This window comes from Pseudophryne corroboree, chromosome 2 (assembly GCF_028390025.1).
Source record: "Pseudophryne corroboree isolate aPseCor3 chromosome 2, aPseCor3.hap2, whole genome shotgun sequence".
Lineage (NCBI taxonomy): Eukaryota > Metazoa > Chordata > Amphibia > Anura > Myobatrachidae > Pseudophryne > Pseudophryne corroboree.
In genome coordinates, this window is record NC_086445.1 from 699923791 (window position 1) to 699937387 (window position 13597).

Here is a 13597-nt window from a genome sequence, read left to right on the forward strand (position 1 = left end):
CCTGCACCCCGGACCCATACCTAGTATTAGGGACCCCCAGTGATGGAGAAGCCTTGTCGATCGGCCTGGGGGCTTAACCCTATATCTGCAGATATACGCAACTAAGATCTCCGTATTATCTGACTATTATGTAGTAATATTTTTCACTCGGTGTGCATTAGGGAACACATTGTTTTTTCCTACACAGAATTACCCCTCCCTTTTAGCACCTGAGTGACATTACAATCTGATTGAGCAGCTTTCCATTTTGTGCATTACAAAATATATCTAAAATCTTAAAAAGAAGGTGTACACCGCATGTTTGGAAAACCATATTGCGCTAGATAATCCATATAATTTAGCCTTTAACTATTTCTATTACATTACAGCCATCTTTAAGATACTAGGGCAAAAGCACATTGCTAATAAAACATCATATTGGGGCTCATTAATAGTCTTCTGCATTACTAGTCTAATGGTGACCCAAAATCATGCAGGGTTCTCATATACTCATAAAAGGTGTATGAGACCCAGTGAATTATTCAGCCCTTTAGGACGTAACCTCTGAAGTCTGAATATCCACCGGGATTCCAGTTGCAGTAATTTGCTCCCCCTGTCGCCCCCTCTGATGGATTCAGGGACATGGTCAATGACCCTATGTCTCAACATTGCCATGTTGTGCTTTTGTTCTAAAAAAATGTCTAGCTACAGGTTGTTCTGCCACACCTGAACTTAGAGCATTACGTATTGCTTGTCTATGTTGTGCCATATGAGTTTTGAACTGGCACTCGGTCTTCCCAATATAGTAAGTACCGCACGGGCACATGATGGCATACACCACAAACTTGGTATTACATGTTAAGGGCCACTTAATGGGAAACTTTTTACCTGAAAAAGGATATGTAATAGAATTCCCGGGCGACATGAATGTACACGTAGTACATCCAAGGCACTTATAGCACCCATTTTTTCTAGTCAGAAAATGTATAGATGCTGTTCTTATGTTTGTGATGTCAGTTTTCACAACTAAATCCCTTATATTGCGCCCTCTCGTAAAGCTGGACATCAGCCTCTTTTTATACAAATTGGGAAGATCCATGTCAGATGACACAATGGGCCAAAGTTTTTTGGCTGCATTGGTTGTTCGGGTGCTGGATGAGTTGAACTCATTAACCCATGTAATGGCGCTATCTGATTTCTGTGCCACCTTGGGATTCAGCAGAACACTTCTATCCTTAAGAAGAGCCTTCCTCCTCGCAGTTACTAAAAGCTGCCTGGGGTACCCTCTTTGTATAAAATTTTCTTCCATGTCATCAAGTTGCCTGTCTCTTTCTGTGCTCTCACTGTTGACCCTACATACCCTTAAAAACTGTGAATAGGGTAGACCTTTTCTTGTTGGAACCGAATGAAAACTGTCATGCCGTAGAAGAGTATTACGATCAGTTGGTTTAGTGTACAATTTAGTGATGATCCTACCTGCCTGTATTCTGATATGGATATCAAGAAAGCAGATTTCTTCTCTGCTTGTGGTCATGGTTCATTTAATGGGGGCTGGATGAACTGTTATGTGTAATAACTAAATCCTCTAATTGTTTCTCAGTGCCCTTCCACATGACCAGTAGGTCATCAATGTATCTGTAATATACAAATAACTGTTGTGCAACTTCAGGATCCTCAAAGAACAGAACTACATTCCACGTCCCACATAAAAGTGTTGGTGAACGACGGGGCCACCGAGGACCCCATCGCACAACCAGTCTGTTGCCTGTAATATCTACCATCAAACAGGAAATAATTATGTTTTAACGTAAATTCAAGTAAAACCAGGAAAAATTCAACATCAGGCCCCACATATGCTGTATTACCAACCAATAATCTTCTTACAGCTTGAAGCCCCGCATCGTGGGGAATACAGGTGTACAAACTGGCCACATCCAACGTGGCCAGCACTGTATTCTCCGGGACTAAATCCACTGCAAGAAACTTTTTCAATAGCATATTGGAATCTTGTAAATGTGTAAATGTCTGCTGGATACAAGGTTGCAGGTAAGAATCCAAGTAAATAGCCAAGGGTTCGCAAAGAGACCCACGGGCAGACACAATGGGTCTGCCCGGGGGTCTCTGAGTGTCCTTGTGCACCTTTGGGATGGTATACAGAATGGGAGTAATGGGGTACTCTGTGAGTAGTTTATCATAAAGCACAGTCCCTATAATGCCATCATTTCTTGCTGTATCAAGCAACTGGATTAGTTCTTGTTTATAGGCCTCTGTGGGGTCCTTATCTAGTGGACAAAAAGTCTCTACATCCCTGAGTTGCCTCATGCATTCTTCTTTATAATCATGCAGATCCTACACAACGATGGCTCCTCCCTTATCCGCGCCGCGGATGACTATATCTTTTCTGTTCCCAAAACTTTTTAGGGCCTGTTGTTCTTCCTTTGACAAATTTGAATGAAAAGAATGAGTGTCCCATTTGTTACCTTCTGCTTCCAACAATCGGTGGAAGGTTTTCAACGACGCATTATGGGAAATGGGATCAAACTTTGAACTAGGTCCAAGTTTTTGTATTCGTGGTGGTAAGAGCTCTTTGGCATTTCTAGGTTGTGTTTTGCCAAAGAACTCCTGTACTTTAAGCTTACAGTTCAATTTAAACATGTCCACCTTCCATTTAAATGGATTAGGCCGGTTGATGGGAACATAAGACAGTCCTTTACTTAAGACTCTTACCTCGGTGGGCGAGAGGGGGCTGGAAGAAAGGTTTAAAATCATTGTTTCTTCCCTTTTGGGGGTTTCTTTGCCCCTTTGCCTTTGGTTTTGTCCCCCTATTCGTGTGCATTTCTGTTTTTGCCGGCTACTCCTGCCCGCGTCTTGACCCCTAAAGGGATGGTACGTTGAGTTGAGGTACTAGTCGTGCTCTGGTCATCAGATTCACTTGCAGAAGTGCTCTGAAAATTGACACGTGGTCAACGTCTACCAAATCTTGGTGGTTTGTCCCGTACATCAAATTAATTGGACCCTCCCAGACAGGTATATACTCTGTGCTGGGCATAATCTGTCTGTACTTTGATCAATTTTTCTCATTTAAACTTCAAAAGTCCCGCTTTATATTGTTCCAACTGAGTGGACAATTTTGTCAGCGAGGAATCAGATTGATCAACAGCAAGCAGCTCCAGGTGTTCCTTTTCAAATTCTTTAATTTTTTCTTTAGTAGCATTATACTCTCTAGTGGATTCATCTATGACAAGCAGGATAAGGTCCATAGAACACTTATTCAACACTGAAATCCATTTTTTGCAAAAGCTTGCATTGTGTCTCCCGATGGTAGGGGTGTTATGAACCCTGAATCCTCTTGGCAATTGTTTTGCCCTGTAATAATCTGACAATGTGTGACTATAGTAGAGATAGTCAAGTTCACGTTTTTTCATTTTTAATAATTCTCTGTACATATCTTCTGGACTAGCACATATTTTTTCCGTGAACGCTGGATCTTTGTGCAGTATAGACTCTGCCTCTTGGTCAGAGAAACTAAATGTATCCATGGTGTCACCTTGCAACATAAATGATGTGTTATCACCTCCATCAGAGGCCATGGTGGCCATTTAACTGTGAAAAAAAACAATAAAGTGACCGTGCAATATGTGCAATAAAAAAGTGCTGGTGCCCGTAGAAAGTGCTGGTGATCAGGAGAATCCTGAGGTAATGAGGAGAAACAAATGCCAGTGGGTGCCTTGAGAAAACCCCTGTGTCTGCACGACACGCTGAGGCTTGTAATATCCCACCTAGAAACTCCGGCACTCCAATAGTGGCAAAAAACTTCCTTGCTCCTGTGCCTTCCACCCGGGGGGCTACCCCAGAATACCAATGCAGAACAAATGAGGCGGCACTCCGAGTCTGATGAAAATGGTGAATATTGTATTGGCAAAAGAGTTGACATTTCGGGGACGTGCTCCCCTTCCTCAGAACAATCTAAACAGTGCAACATGTAAACAATAAATACCCCACTTACCCCGTGGACCTCCCCCACCGGCGTGCATCCTCGACACGTTGCCCGCGGCTCTGGTCAGGCACTTCCGACTTCCGGCGGCGGGGCGGAAGTGACTCAACGGGACCCGGCTTGGTGATCATGGTAACACTGTGCCTGACCACCCAAGTGGCCCTTAACATGTAGTACCAAGTTTGTGGTGTATGTCATCATGTGCCCGTGCGGTACTTACTATATTGGGAAGAGTGCCAGTTCAAAACTCGTATGGCACAACATAGACAAGCAATACGTAATGCTCTAAGTTCAGGTGTGGCAGAACAACCTGTAGCTAGACTTTTTTTTAGAACAAAAACACAACATGGCAATGTTGAGACATAGGGTCATTGACCATGTCCCTGAATCCTTCCGAGGGGGCGACAGGGGGAGGAAATTACTGCAACTGGAATCCCGGTGGATATTCAGACTTCAGACTTTACGTCCTAAAGGGCTGAATGACCTCTAGTGTCTGACTGCCTCCCTCAATGGGGTCAGCTGCAGTGGGCGTCAACGCAGCCCACGGCACCTGCTGCAGCCAGTGTGCTGGGTATGGGGTGTGGGTGGGCGGCTGGGGGCTTGCAGGATGACTGCAGCTACACTCTTTGGCGTAGCGCCCTGGGCGCCTGCCCTGCTTACCTGTATGTAGAACCGCTCCTGATAAGCTATAACCAGCAGGAAGAAGCTGCACCTACAATAGCTGCCTGCCATCCAGCCAGCAGTTACTGCCTGGCAGCACGACCAGAAGATGTGGTGTCCCAGGTATTATTATTATTACATTTTATTTATAAGGCGCCACATGTGTTTCGCAGCGCCGTACAAAGGACAGTACAGGGGACAAAACATTGCATTACAGTAAATAAATAACAGAAATAGAGTACAGGTAACAGAGCACCACACATTCTCAAGACATAATACAGCTAAGATGTAAGTATTGAGGGAGTGATCATCGTACTACTAGAGGCTGGTGGCCATAGATGGAGATGAGCCTTTACTAGCAGGATAAAGTTGGTCGTTGAGTAGGGGAGAGCTGTGAGTGAAATGTGTTGAGACGAGGGCTTAGATAACAAGAGGAAAGAGGGCCCTGCTCTGAAGAGCTAACAATCTATTGGGGAGGGGCGACAGACAGATGACAAGAGGTGCAGGCAAGTGGGAGGTAGCCTGATGGCAGTATGCAAGCAAAGCTGAGATGTTCACGGCATGAGGCAGGGGGGTGGAGGCGCGGCTTAAGCACTGGGTTATGCATCGGGAAGGTATGCTTTGATGAATAGGTGGGTTTTTAGTGCCCGTTTGACGCTTTGCAAGGTTGGGGAGAGTCTAATGGAGCGGGGGAGTGCGTTCCACTGAAGGGGTGCAGCACGGGCAAAATCCTGAACTCGTGCATGGGAAGCAGTGACCAGGGCGGTGGAGAGGCGACGGTCATTAGTCGACCATAGAGGGCGGGAGGGAGTATGAAGGGAAAGGAGGTTGGAGATGTAGGGAGCAGTGGAATTAGAGATGGCCTTGTATGTGAGGGTGAGGAGTTTGAAGAGGATTCTGTAGGGGAATGGGAGCCAGTGTAGATTTTGTTGAAGGGGAGTGGCAGATGTGTTGCGGCGGGAGAGGAAGATAAGCCTAGCTGCGGAGTTCAGGACAGATTGGAGGGGAGCAAGATGGGAGCAAGCGAGGCCAGTAAGGAGGACATTGCAGTAGTCAAGTCGTGAGATAACCAGTGAGTGGATGACGAGTTTAGTTGCACTCTGGGAGAGATATGGCCTGATACGAGCAATGTTGCGTAGCTGGAAACGACAGGATTGTGCCAGAGCTTGGATGTGGGGTGCAAAGGAGAGGGAGGAGTCAAGAGTGACGCCCAGGCAGCGGAGTTGGGGAACGGGGGAGATGGTGGTGTTGTCAACAATGATGGAGATATTGGTCGGGGGTGTTGCTCTGGATGGGGGGAAGATGATGAGTTCCGTTTTGTCCATGTTGAGCTTTAGAGAGCATTCAGACATTCAGGAGGAGATTGCAGAGAGGCAGCTGGAAACCTGAGAGAGGACAGAGGGGGACAGATCAGGAGATGAGAGGTAGAGTTGTGTGTCATCAGCATAGAGGTGGTATTGAAGGCCAAATGAGTTAATGAGCGCACCCAGGGAAGAGGTATACAGGGAGAACAGAAGGGGTCCAAGGACAGAACCCTGAGGGACACCAACAGGAAGGATGGAAGGGTGTGAGGTGGTGCTTGAGGCAGACACAGAGAAGCAGCGGTTAGTGAGGTAAGAAGAAAACCAGTCAAGGACAGTGCTAGAGAGGCCAGCGTTTTGGAGTGTGCCGAGGAGGAGAGGATGATCTACGGTGTCAAAGGCAGCAGAGAGGTCCAGAAGGATGAGCAGAGAGAAGTGGCCCCTGGATTTGGCCGAAAGCAGGTCATTGGTGACTTTCACCAGGGCAGTCTCAGTTGAGTGGAGTGGGCGAAAGCCAGATTGTAGTGGATCGAGGATGGAGTTGTCAGAGAGGTAGCTTGTGAGACGGCTGTAGACTAGTCGTTCAAGTAATTTGGAGGCGAAAGGGAGAAGAGAGATGGGGCGGTAGTTAGTGGGTGATGAGGGGTCAAGGTTGGGTTTTTTGAGAATAGGCGAGACCAGAGCATGTTTGAATGGTGAGGGGAAGATGCCGGTGGAGAGGGACAGGTTAAAGAGGTGAGCAAGGTGGGAGCAGGCAGTGGGGGAGAGGGAGCGGAGAAGACGGGAGGGAAGAGGGTCCAGGGGGCAGGTGGTGTGGGGGGGGGATAAGATGAGGGAGTGGACTTCCTTTTCTGAAGTGGGATGGAAGGAGGACAGGGTGGAATAGATGGAGGGGAGGGATAAAGGGGGCAGGGGGGTAACAGAGGGGTGACGGCGGGAGATGTCGTGTCGGATATCCTCAATTTTGGAGATGAAGAAGGAGGCAAAGTCAGTGGCAGTAAGGGAGGATGGGAGGGGAGGAGGAGGGGGGCGAAGGAGAGTGTTGAAAGTTTCAAAGAGACGGCGTGGACAGGAGGACTGAGAAGAGATGAGTGCTTGGAAAAAGGATTGCTTGGCGAGGGAAAGAGCAGAGCTGTAGGAGGAGAGATTAAACTTGAAATGGAGGAAGTCCGCCAGAGAGTGAGATTTCCTCCAGGAGCGTTCAGCAGAGCGTGAGCATTTTTGTAAGAAACGTGTTAGTTTGGTGTGCCAGGGTTGGGGTTTGGAGCGGCGCAAGGGGACAGAGGAGAGGGGGGCCACAGAGTCGAGAGCAGCGGTTAGGGAAGAGTTATAGAAGGTGGCTGCCTGGTTGGGACAAGTCATAGTGGAAAGAGGAGAGAGGAAAGTCTCGAGGGATGACATGAAAGTGGGGTTGAGAGACCCGAGATTGCGTCTGGTGGTGGTGGGTCTGGGCGTGGAGAGGAGGAGGGAGGATGAGAGGGTGAAAGAAAGCAGATGGTGGTCAGAGAGAGGGAAGGGAGAGTTTGAGAAATCAGAGAGATCACATCGGTGGGTGAAGACAAGGTCGAGGGAGTGGCCGAGATTGTGAGTAGCGGTGGAGGTCCATTGAGAAAGTCCAAAGGAGGTGGAAAGGGCGAGAAGATTAGTGGAAGCGGCATTAGTGATGTCAATAGGGATGTTAAAGTCTCCGAGGATAACAGAGGGGAGGTCGGAGGAGAGAAAGTGGGGAAGCCAGGCAGCAAAGTTGTCAAGGAAAGGTGAACAGTGGCCAGGGGGGTGGTAGATCTCTGCCACAAGGAGGTGAATGGGGTAGAAGAGGCAGATAGTGTGGACCTCGAAGGTGGAGAAGGTGAGAGAGGGCTCAGGTGGGATGACACGAAAGGAGCAGTTAGGGGAGAGAAGGACGCCCACGCCTCCACCCTGGCGACCATCAGTTCTGACTGTGTGGGTGAAGGAGAGGCCTCCGTAGGAGAGGGCAGCAGGGGAGGTGGTGTCAGAGGAGGAGAGCCAGGTTTCAGTGATGGCGAGAAGGTGAAAAGAGTGGGAGATGAAGAGGTCATGGATAGTTGGCAGCTTGTTGCAGATTGATCTAGCATTCCAGAGTGCACAGGAGAAAGGAAGGGAGGGGACAGGGGAGATTGGGATAAGGTTGGCTGGGTTCTGAGTGTTTGTGGGTGATTTTGAATTTGGGGGGTGAGACCTGGCACTGAGGATTGGTATGTGACAGGATCGAGGAGCCATAATTTGGTACAGTAGTGTTCAGGGGAATAGAATGGTGTAGGTGTAATATAGAATGAACAAGGAGAATGTGGGGTGTAATGTAAGCAAAAGACAGTGCAAACAGAATTTTAAGAAATAATGTTAGGAGCGGAAAGGCTGAGATGGATACACAGTGGTTGTAGATTGTGTAAATGAGAGTGTGAGCAATGTGTGAAAGCAGTAGGGCTGCTACTTAATCAGACAGGTTGTCCAGTATCCAGGCTGTGCAGGCTGCAGGCATTACTGGTAGTGGTATGGGTATCTCACTGTAGTCTGTTGGTTGCAGTTCTTTTGTGGAGATGGGGGAGATAGTCTGCTGTCCCTCTGTTTCTCTCCTGTTCATCTCCGTATATCTCCATAGATTATATCATAATACTTTGCACTAACATACTTAGCAACTAAAATGCTTGCAGCCTAAGATGCTTGCAGCATTGATCTATACTAGTTAAATAACCATGCAGACATGGATACAGGGTTAATTGATAGCAGCCCCCACCCTCTGAAAACTCCACCCACAACAAAAGGTTGCCTCAAGGTGTGAATAAATCACTATAACCCCACTAATACACAGTGAGAACAGACTATAGTCTGGCCTAGAAATAACTAGTTAAAGATAAAATTGTCAATACCTAGCATAGTACAAAAAGCATGTAATGGCTGGATGTCAAAGTTGCAGCAGTGAGAGATTGTCAATACTTAGCAACTAAAATGCTTGCAGCCTAAGATGCTTGCAGCAATTGTGATAGCCGGGCAGTGGCCGGGTCTGTCAGTCATATTAAAAAGCATTGAACACCAGGCCGTCTCATCACATAAGCAAGCAGTTTATTCACAGTTCAGACAGGGTTATCACGACAGTTACATTTAACTTCTTTTTCTTCTCTCCAGCATAATATTCATATGGGTTACATCAGGTTACATCTCCTTTCATTTGCTTCACTGGCAATAACAGCATTTACAGTGATGTGGCAGCATTACAGTACAGTACATACCAGCGCAGTCTCTGGGAATCAGTAGTGCGGCTTCCGCAAACTGAGATTCATTTCAGTGTGCTCTCCCCCATTCGCTAGGGGCTCTATCTAAACGGGATCTCTCATGGACAAGTTACTGGGGGCCTTCCGCCAAACGTGGTTCCTACCACTCACCCAGGTCGTCCTCTCCCGCAGACTCACACCTCCCGTCCTGCTTCTTGGGTACCCCTGAAGGTGAAGATCCCCTTTATTTCTTCCACTGATTGCTCATGCTGTAGCTGCTCTCACACTGCAAATCTGGATATCTCTTGCTCTTCCTAGCAGCACCTACATGCTGTTCCATAATGCCAGGGACTGTGGAGTTATAGATGCTTGTTCCACAGTCCCCAGAATGCGTTTCTCCTGGACACTAGCCTGTGCCCTCCATCTCAGTCCTCAGCTCATACTGCACTGTCCTGTGCTTTGTTCCTTTTGCTAAAATCTCCCTGCACTTCCTGTCCTAACCCCCTAGATGTGGCAGGGTCTGCCTGAACTGGTTTTGGGGCCATAAAACTCCCCCACTCACTGATAAGAATTAAATGGCTTTTGGAACTTTCCAATATCTCTTGTCTCCTAACATTCCAGTATGCCACATACACCCCTGCTAAAATCTTGCGTGTCCCCACGCAATCTACCTATGAGCTTGCAAAAAGTCTAGCAAGGAACAGTCTCTTACTGTATACTCTACAGAAAGGTCAAAACATAACACACAATAAACAAGCATAATTGCAGTATACATCACACACAGTATAACAATCACTTGAGCAGAAAAACATGGCATGCAAACACACAATATAACAATCACATGAGCAGAAAAACATGGCATGCAAAACATCACATGAAACACAAATCACATATACTGCTGCCTTTTTCCTCTTAATTACAGTCCTGGGTCACAGAAGATCATGAATGTTCCAACATCTTCTGGCAATTGTGCCAAACACTTAGAACCTGCCCGTGCCGGCCCTTTCTTCCCCAGTTCGCTGGGTGAAAAGAGGTAGGTGGCTTTCATGGGCCCCTCCCAATAAAGGTTTCCCCAAATTGTGAAATAAATCTTCGGTACCGATCCTGTTCGTGGACGCCAAATTGTGATAGCCGGGCAGCGGCCGGGTCTGTCAGTCATATTAAAAAGCATTGAACACCAGGCCGTCTCATCACATAAGCAAGCAGTTTATTCACAGTTCAAACAGGGTTACCACGACAGTAACATTTAACTTCTTTTTCTTCTCTCCAGCATAATATTCATATGGGTTACATCAGGTTACATCTCCTTTCATTTGCTTCACTGGCAATAACAGCATTTACAGTGATGTGGCAGCATTACAGTACAGTACATACCAGCGCAGTCTCTCGGAATCAGTAGTGCGGCTTCCGCAAACTGAGATTCATTTCAGTGTGCTCTCCCCAATTCGCTAGGGGCTCTATCTAAACGGGATCTCTCATGGACACGTTACTGGGGGCCTTCCGCCAAACGTGGTTCCTACCACTCACCCAGGTCGTCCTCTCCCGCAGACTCACACCTCCCGTCCTGCTTCTTGGGTACCCCTGAAGGTGAAGATCCCCTTTATTTCTTCCACTGATTGCTCATGCTGTAGCTGCTCTCACACTGCAAATCTGGATATCTCTTGCTCTTCCTAGCAGCACCTACATGCTGTTCCATAATGCCAGGGACTGTGGAGTTATAGATGCTTGTTCCACAGTCCCCAGAATGCGTTTCTCCTGGACACTAGCCTGTGCCCTCCATCTCAGTCCTCAGCTCATACTGCACTGTCCTGTGCTTTGTTCCTTTTGCTAAAATCTCCCTGCACTTCCTGTCCTAACCCCCTAGATGTGGCAGGGTCTGCCAGAACTGGTTTTGGGGCCATAAAACTCCCCCACTCACTGATAAGAATTAAATGGCTTTTGGAACTTTCCAATATCTCTTGTCTCCTAACATTCCAGTATGCCACATACACCCCTGCTAAAATCTTGCGTGTCCCCACGCAATCTACCTATGAGCTTGCAAAAAGTCTAGCAAGGAACAGTCTCTTACTGTATACTCTACAGAAAGGTCAAAACATAACACACAATAAACAAGCAAAATTGCAGTATACATCACACACAGTATAACAATCACATGAGCAGAAAAACATGGCATGCAAACACACAATATAACAATCACATGAGCAGAAAAACATGGCATGCAAAACATCACATGAAACACAAATCACATATACTGCTGCCTTTTTCCTCTTAATTACAGTCCTTGGTCACAGAAGATCATGAATGTTCCAACATCTTCTGGCAATTGTGCCAAACACTTAGAACCTGCCCGTGCCGGCCCTTTCTTCCCCAGTTCGCTGGGTGAAAAGAGGTAGGCGGCTTTCATGGGCCCCTCCCAATAAAGGTTTCCCCAAATTGTGAAATAAATCTTCGGTACCGATCCTGTTCGTGGACGCCAAATTGTGATAGCCGGGCAGCGGCCGGGTCTGTCAGTCATATTAAAAAGCATTGAACACCAGGCCGTCTCATCACATAAGCAAGCAGTTTATTCACAGTTCAGACAGGGTTACCACGACAGTAACATTTAACTTCTTTTTCTTCTCTCCAGCATAATATTCATATGGGTTACATCAGGTTACATCTCCTTTCATTTGCTTCACTGGCAATAACAGCATTTACAGTGATGTGGCAGCATTACAGTACAGTACATACCAGCGCAGTCTCTGGGAATCAGTAGTGCGGCTTCCGCAAACTGAGATTCATTTCAGTGTGCTCTCCCCAATTCGCTAGGGGCTCTATCTAAACGGGATCTCTCATGGACACGTTACTGGGGGCCTTCCGCCAAACGTGGTTCCTACCACTCACCCTGGTCGTCCTCTCCCGCAGACTCACACCTCCCGTCCTGCTTCTTGGGTACCCCTGAAGGTGAAGATCCCCTTTATTTCTTCCACTGATTGCTCATGCTGTAGCTGCTCTCACACTGCAAATCTGGATATCTCTTGCTCTTCCTAGCAGCACCTACATGCTGTTCCATAATGCCAGGGACTGTGGAGTTATAGATGCTTGTTCCACAGTCCCCAGACTACGTTTCTCCTGGACACTAGCCTGTGCCCTCCATATCAGTCCTCAGCTCATACTGCACTGTCCTGTGCTTTGTTCCTTTTGCTAAAATCCCCCTGCACTTCCTGTCCTAACCCCCTAGATGTGGCAGGGTCTGCCAGAACTGGTTTTGGGGCCATAAAACTCCCCCACTCACTGATAAGAATTAAATGGCTTTTGGAACTTTCCAATATCTCTTGTCTCCTAACATTCCAGTATGCCACATACACCCCTGCTAAAATCTTGCGTGTCCCCACGCAATCTACCTATGAGCTTGCAAAAAGTCTAGCAAGGAACAGTCTCTTACTGTATACTCTACAGAAAGGTCAAAACATAACACACAATAAACAAGCAAAATTGCAGTATACATCACACACAGTATAACAATCACATGAGCAGAAAAACATGGCATGCAAACACACAATATAACAATCACATGAGCAGAAAAACATGGCATGCAAAACATCACATGAAACACAAATCACATATACTGCTGCCTTTTTCCTCTTAATTACAGTCCTTGGTCACAGAAGATCATGAATGTTCCAACATCTTCTGGCAATTGTGCCAAACACTTAGAACCTGCCCGTGCCGGCCCTTTCTTCCCCAGTTCGCTGGGTGAAAAGAGGTAGGTGGCTTTCATGGGCCCCTCCCAATAAAGGTTTCCCCAAATTGTGAAATAAATCTTCGGTACCGATCCTGTTCGTGAACGCCAAATTGTGATAGCCGGGCAGCGGCCGGGTCTGTCAGTCATATTAAAAAGCATTGAACACCAGGCCGTCTCATCACATAAGCAAGCAGTTTATTCACAGTTCAGACAGGGTTACCACGACAGTAACATTTAACTTCTTTTTCTTCTCTCCAGCATAATATTCATATGGGTTACATCAGGTTACATCTCCTTTCATTTGCTTCACTGGCAATAACAGCATTTACAGTGATGTGGCAGCATTACAGTACAGTACATACCAGCGCAGTCTCTGGGAATCAGTAGTGCGGCTTCCGCAAACTGAGATTCATTTCAGTGTGCTCTCCCCAATTCGCTAGGGGCTCTATCTAAACGGGATCTCTCATGGACACGTTACTGGGGGCCTTCCGCCAAACGTGGTTCCTACCACTCACCCAGGTCGTCCTCTCCCGCAGACTCACACCTCCCGTCCTGCTTCTTGGGTACCCCTGAAGGTGAAGATCCCCTTTATTTCTTCCACTGATTGCTCATGCTGTAGCTGCTCTCACACTGCAAATCTGGATATCTCTTGCTCTTCCTAGCAGCACCTACATGCTGTTCCATAATGCCAGGGACTGTGGAGTTATAG